We start from the raw sequence: 7682 nt of genomic DNA, 5'->3' as shown, positions 1-7682 counted from the left end.
CCTAGGGTTCAAGACGCCGCTACCGCACTACAAGAAATATGTCAACTTGTGACCTTGACTATTGGTCACTAAAAGGTCATTATTTTTCATTTGCGACCTTTTTTGACCAAAAATAGAAGGTCAAAAGCTGGCAGTCGTAAACTGAAATTAACGACCTTCTCTGTGAGAAGGTTGTGGACGTTTATGACCAAAATATGCCTACTGTTTTGTTTTGGTCACTAGCAGCATCCCTAGGCCACGTAGGCATCCGACGTGGCAATCTGATGTGGCACAACAATCAGCCCAGTCCAATTCGGTTTTCTACATGGGCCTAGCCCAACAATTCGGCCTTTTTAATGTATTTTTTCTTGTTAATTTTCGCTAGCTACATGGGCTTGGGCCATTAATTCGGCCTTTTTCTAAGATGCAGCCTTTGATAGTCTACTGGTTTTTTATTTTCACCCTTTTTTGCCACTAGTCCCACCAATCAGATTGGTCCCACTTGTCATGCTTATCACAAAATTGATCCCACACATCAAAAATTTCAAAATCTGTCAAACAACCATTATAACTTGTCAGGTTTCCATTTCACGGGTATTCAAAGCACATACACAATCATTGTTTCGAACAGACCAGAGAGCAAATGAAATTGGTCCAAAACAATACCGCATTAATCTATTACAATCGTTACAGTATATTACAACCCAGATATGCCTACTACTGCCTACAACTACAACACATAATATGCTACTCTTTGCTGATATGCTTCATAGGTTCAGACATGGATTCACACTTCACCTGTGCAAAAAATAAGAATGAACATATAAGAATAAGAACAGGTACAAAACATCAAACAATAGCCAATGAGGGATCCAATAACTTATAATCAAGAATTGACAGCAAATGCCATGTACATAAATAATATGACTAACACTAACCAGTATGCGTTCATGGAGTGACTAAAATGTTCTCACTAGCTAGGAATTTTTTTGGTATATAATATACTGACATGTCCAACTCTCTAAATTGATCATAGAAATGAAAACTGTGAGAACTAGTTTTAGAATCCAGGCATGTCAAACTTTAAGCACCAGCAGAATAGATCTAACAAACCAGACCATGATCATCATGCGCATCAGGATTTATGGTTCTAGCAAAACAGTAAAGAGATGGACATACACGCATCAAGCATACCAGCTACTACATCACCATTCTCGTGACCACAGACATCACCATTCACTAATAATTCCCATTGGGAGATCAAACTATGCATCCAACAAGCTACATCAATAGGGAATGCAGAAAAATTTATGACCCGAGATGAAGAATCAACTGGGTGCATCTCAGTTTGAACAACCACGGCGAGACAACAACCGCATACTAATGCGGCGAATCAAATCTGCACGCAGGAGCAGCACCGTTCATGGCATCCACATGAGGTCGCGCAACATCAAGAACATGGCGCATGACAGCAACAGACCTAGAGATCTAGGACGGAGGGAGGGGGGCTTACACTTGCGGATGCGGGCGGCCGGGTAACCACGCACGAGGAGCATGTGCTCTTCTGGAGGTGGAAGCTGCGGCAGCCGCAACGGATGCAGAATTGAAGAGGGTCCTCATGTAGCAGTAGCAGCAAAAGCATGAAGAATTGAAGACCGACCAACAGAGCCTGCAATGCAAACAGAGAGGCATGAGGAAACTGAATCCAATCACATCAAATCAAATCGAGCTGCTGCACCATGACCTTGAGGAAAACAAACCTCATCTCATGTCATCTCAGGGAAGAATAAGAAGAAGAAAAATATATGGCTGCTGCTCCATGACCATGACCTTGAATTGTTGCTGCTGCACCAGATCAAGGAAGAAGAAGACCTGCAAAAAAAGCAATAACTAGCAATGCACAAGCATGAATTCATGGAAGGACGGAGGCAAGGCCAAACATCCAGCATACTGTTTCTTAATGCCCCAACTACTTAAAAAACCATGGTAGTTCTAACCATATTAAATTAAAGGACAAAGTGAAGTCATGATATTGAGAGTTCCATCTTATAAAGCTTTCTGTTTAGCATATCCTAAATCACAGTCTATCTACCAATATATGAACTCTTTAGTTTTCAGAACCGAGGCTCACATATTTGGGCTGATTTGTACACTGTATTTTTAGTATTTTTTACTTGAGACAAACTAAATGCTAACATCAGTGACAACAAGACTTGAACAGAAATAGCTATTGAAGAAACATGTTTATAAGATAGAATGAAAATGATTTACACCAGAACATATAGTTCACATGTACTGGAGCTAGAGACTACAGAACACACATAATCACACATATGCGAACAGGGTACTACTCCATGGTTCAGGTTACACTAATAAACAAAATTATACAAGTGACTAGACTAGTATCACAGATCTACAGAGTAGTACTAAACAACTAAAAATAAGTAGTAGAAGTAACTAGTACAGGGAGCAAGTACTCCTTTCATTTACTTTAAACTGAGACAACTGAAAAGGAGTACTCCTTTCATTTAATTTACTTTAAACTGAGACTACTAAAAAGGAGTACTCCTCTCTTGAGAAGTTGATGTAAATGAAATCCAGGAGTATGTGAGAATATGGCCATCTTTATTTCTTTCTGTAAGCTTTATCTTCAGTGCCATGTAATCACCAAAAGGCAATATCAGAAATTATCTGGTAGGCTAATAATATCAGAAAGCTTGGCAGCGACTGCACATACCTGCAGTGTTCGGTCTTCCAGGCCTTCTTGTTGTCGCCGATACTGCACGAACATTAAGTAACAAACTGATCAGCATACAGACAGTATAAATTTGACCTTGTAAATGAAATGTTCTGACATCATATAGCTCCATTCTACAACTACACAGACCTTGGACTAACAGTCTTAAACACAACACTGTCCAGATTAAACAAAACCAGCGCCAGTCTACACTATTATGGTCTCAAGCTCATTGATAAATTACTATCCACACATGAGCCAAAGACATGCACATCTCGGACAAGAGGAAACTAAAGTTCAACATAAGCTCATCAGTTAAGAACTTGAGCCAAAAAAAAGAAATGTTGAAGCCGTCAGACCAAAATACTAAAAAATTGCACGTTTAATTAGCTAAGAGTACAACAGGTTCAGGAGAAGAACATGACACCACAACAAGCACATCTATAGGCAGCAGCTATTGGATATGATGCTCTAAGCCGGCACCATCACACAAACATTGGCAGCAGCTTAGCATATATAGCAGGAGCGGTGTCTGCTGACCTACTACCGATCCTTGTCGCGCCTGTCCAACCACATCTCCTAACTCCGGTCAACGCTCCACCCTCGCGTCCGGGGTACCTGCAGAGAGACACAGAAATTAAGAGAGAAATCTGGAGGGGGTAGGGGGAGAGGCATGAGGGGGAGGCTCAGCATGGTCGGGATCGCGGGAGGACGGCGCCGCGACGGCCGCAGAGGGGAAGGTTGCGCCGGTGGTGGAGCCACAGCGAGGCGGAGCGCAAGCAGTGGCAGCGCATCAACATCCACCTCGCCATGCTGCGCAGCCTCCTCCCGTCGGCCTCCCAGGTGAGCTCGGTGAGGTGGTGCGGCACGTGCGGGTGCTGCGGGAAGATGCGGACGGCTGCGTGGTGGCGGACGTGCCCGTGCCGGGGGAGAGCGACGATGTGGGCGTGGAGGAGGAGCACTGGGACGCCAAGCGCGTCAGGGCATCGGTGTGCTGTGCCGACCGCCCGAGGCTCATGTCTGAGCTGGGGCACGCCGTGCACTCCGTCAGCGCCAGGGCAGTCCGCGCGGAGATCGCCACCATCGGCAGGAGGACGCGGACGAGGTGGGCGAAGCGACCGGAGTAGCTGATGGCTGCCAGATCGGCGGACGGTTAGGCAGAAATCCTAACCCTAGCAGAGAAGGAGGAGGGGGATGCCATGGTCGCGCCATGAAGACGAGATGAGGGGGGTGACGGAGACGAGGTCGTCGGTGGGTGGGGGCAGCGGTGGTGGATGGGGTTGGTGGCGGCGGTGGTGGATCGGGATGGTGGCGGCGGTGATGGATGGGGATGGAGGAGACGAGGGAGAGTAGGTGGGGCGGCCTCGATCCGATCTGGAGAAAGAAAGGGTGGGTGGGTAGGTGGATTAGGGTTTTGGTATTTCAGAAGATCCATCATTGGATGGGTGCGTGGTGGACGGCTTAGATCGTGTCCAGCTTGGTGATCGCGTGGAGGTGGTTCCTCGCTTCTCATTGGCCGGCTGTCTCGCGCTCAAATATCCAAAATTTGGACTCAAAAATCTCCGGGTTTTTTAAATGCCTACAAATCTGTGTTGCAAATTTGGATCATGCCATTTTCCAAAAGGTGGCTGATAGGTGAGGGTCAATCAGCCTAAATTTTGGTCGATCGCCTCGTGACCCTATGATTTTTTCATCTCTAACCATTTGATTCACCTCCCACGTTATACTTTCTTCCCCATCTTCCTTGTTCTCCCTCAGATAGAACACATCGTTGACCCTCCCGTCGTTGCGCCGTCGCGCACAACCGCAATTTACCGCCTCACCGCCGACATCACCCCTACGTGCTTTAGTTGTAGCATTCGCCAGTTCTAGCACCTCCTCAAGATGAAAAACCTTCGCATTGTGTCATCATATGTGACAAGAAAGAAACGGTGCGTATTGGAATGACAAACAATGTTGCCTAAGGAAGTTTTCATTTTCTTTTGACGAAAAAATCATTTTCCATTTCTTGAGTGCCCAAAATGAGTTTTTTTGTGAAGAATCTACCAAATAATTGTTGTAAAATTGGACCAAATCAATTTTCTAAAATATTAGGATATATTTAATGCACAATTAACCAAATGGTTGGGGGTCCAAAGCTTTGGTTCACCTCTCGTGAAAAAGACAAATTTCTGCCGATTCAGTCGGAAGCGGGTCAAATTTAAACTGCAGTTGCCTCATAGTTTGCTCTTTATTTTTCCCAAAAATCATTTTTAGGTACAAAAGTATCTATTTAATTAGAGAAACACCAAAAGTTTTCCAAGATTCAACCACTAGCTAGGAACGGTCAAGCCCGCCGTTTTGACCGCATTTTGAAACGGGCATAAAAAATTCAAAAAAATCAAAAAATTGGAAAATCTTTGCATTGTGTCGTTATATATGATCAAGTTACCAGGAAAAATAATAAACTTGTTATATGGCAATTATATTAAAAAAATGTTCTCAGAAATGAGCTATCATGTATGAAGATTCATGGCTTTCAACCCAAATGCTCAATCTTATGGCCACATTCATGGCATAGTTTGTTCAGATGATCTCATATGGTGCACAAGGGTGCATATTGGAATGGCAAACAATATTTCCTAAGGAAGTTTTCATTTTCTTTGGACGAGAAAACCATTTTCCATTTTCCGAGTGCCCAAAAGGAGGTTTTTTTGTGAAGGACCTCCCAAATAATTGTTGCAAAATTGGACCAAATCAATTTTTTAAAATACTAGGACATATTTGATGCACAATTGACCAAATGGTTGGGTGTAAAAAGTTTTGATCCACCTCTCGTGAGAAAGACAAATTTCCGCCGATTAAGTTGGAAGCGGGTCAAATTTGAACTGTAGCTGCCTCATAGTTTGCTATTTATTTTTTCCAAAAATCATTTCTAGGTACATAAGTATCTATTTAATCAGAGAAACACCAAAAAAATTCCAAGATTCAACCACTAGCTAGGAATGGTCATTCCCGCCGTTTAGACTGCATTTTGAAACAGGCATAAAAAATTCAAAAAAATCAAAAAATTGGAAAACCTTTGCATTGTGTCATTATATGTGGCAAAGTTAATAGGAAAAATAATAAACTTGTAATATGGCAATTCTTTTTAAAAAGTGTTCTCAGAAATGAGCTATCATGTGTGAAGATTCATGGCTTTCAACCCAAATGATCAATCGTATGGCCACATTCATGGCATAGTTTGTTCAAATGATCTCATATTGTGCACAAGGGTGCATATTGGAATGGCAAACAATGTTGCCTAAGGAAGTTTTCATTTTCTTTGGACGAAAAAACCATTTTCCATTTTCCGAGTGCCCAAAAGGAGGTTTTTTTGTGAAGGACCTCCCAAATAATTGTTGCAAAATTGGACCAAATCAAATTTCTAAAATACTAGGACATATTTGTTGCACAATTGACAAAATTGTTGTGTGTAAAAAGTTTTGATCCACCTCTCGTGAAAAAGACAAATTTCCGCCGATTCAGCTGGAAGCGGGTCAAATTTGAACTGTGGCTGCCTCATAGTTTGCTATTTATTTTTTCCAAAAATCATTTAACCATAAATACATGGTTTGGTGGTGATACGTGGAGGTTTGGGCGGTGGCCGAGGGCCCCAACTCTAGAGCGCGTAAACTTGCATGCTCGTCGTGTGGTCACCGCGTGACTGTGGCGTTTCCATGTGTTTTGGGCGGCCTAGGCATGTCTAGTGGGTTGGGCACTCCCCAGGTAGGTGCTAAGAAGAAAATTACAATAAAAGATTCTCATGAGGAGACCGATCGGTGCTCAAACATGAATTAGCAGCCAAGTATTTGATTAGCGGTACGGAAAATGTACATGGCTAATGGGCATGAGTTTTGGCTGAGGATGATCAGTTACTAAGAAGACCGTCTTCACAAATTTTCAGCTCAAAAGGAGGAGCCTAGGTGGCACTTGCTTTGCAAAGTACCACACTGGACATAAATATGAATGTTGAAGCTGGGCTCAAAATAATGAATGGATTGCGCTGGCATTTGGTGGAGGATGGTTATTTGGGCATAGGAAAGCACTGTAGAAAATGGATACTATTTGGACATGCCAAAGTGGTACTTCCTTCACAAAGTGTTGTTCTGAACATAATAGGAAAATTAATATTGTTGAATTATTTTTGAACTAGGCAAGGAAGTTTTTTTTACATATTTGACGAAGATATGAGCCAAAGAATTTATGAGATTTTTTGGGAATTTTGGGAATGACAGAAATATAGGTTGCTTCACAACCTGGGGCAAAAAATGCCACATGGACATGACACATAGGCAAAACTGATGAGATGGCGCCTAGTCATAGCAACCCACCACATTTTACAAGGTTATGACCATCAATATGGTCGTGATCAGCTAGAAATAAGGCAGCGGACCAGTGCTATCTGCTTTATGACCATTTCGTGGAAGGAAATTACGACCTTTCTGACCAAAATGGTCGTTATGGTTTAGGGTTTGGAGCCCCCCGAACAGCTTTTGACTAATTGATCTGAAATGGTCATAGATCTATGACCAATTCTTCCAGGGTCACTGAGAGAAGGTCACTAGTTGACATATTTCTTGTAGTGCCGGCCCTCCGCTAGGCAACAAAAAATCCTAAAAAACTACTAATGGCGCACCGCTAGGGGGTGTGCCATTGCTATCCAAAAAAAGATTACTAATGGCACACCTTTAGGTGGTGCGCCATTGCTATCCACAAAAAGATTACTAATGGCACACCTCTAGGGGGTGCGCCATTGCTATCCAAAAAAAACTTCCCAATGGCGCACCGCTAGGGGGTGCGCCATTGCTAAGCCTCCCCCTCGCCAACCCCCTTTCTTCCCCCAATCCCCCCACCCCCACCCACTGTGCCGACCCATCTCGCCCCTCACCTCTTGCCACCGTCGCCGATCCCCTTCCACCCACCGGCGACCTCGCTCCCGGGCTCC

General features: G+C 43.5%; 1 pseudogene; it reads left to right on the top strand.

Moving 5' to 3' along the window:
* The first annotated feature begins 2312 nt into the window (after positions 1-2312).
* Positions 2313-3843, top strand: LOC119332842 (annotated as a pseudogene).
* The last annotated feature ends 3839 nt before the right edge of the window (positions 3844-7682 follow it).

Source organism: Triticum dicoccoides, chromosome 7A (genome assembly GCF_002162155.2).
Source record: "Triticum dicoccoides isolate Atlit2015 ecotype Zavitan chromosome 7A, WEW_v2.0, whole genome shotgun sequence".
In the NCBI taxonomy this organism is placed as follows: domain Eukaryota; kingdom Viridiplantae; phylum Streptophyta; class Magnoliopsida; order Poales; family Poaceae; genus Triticum; species Triticum dicoccoides.
The sequence above is the reverse complement of the archived record's forward strand: the minus strand, read 5'-3'. Positions and strand labels throughout refer to the sequence as shown.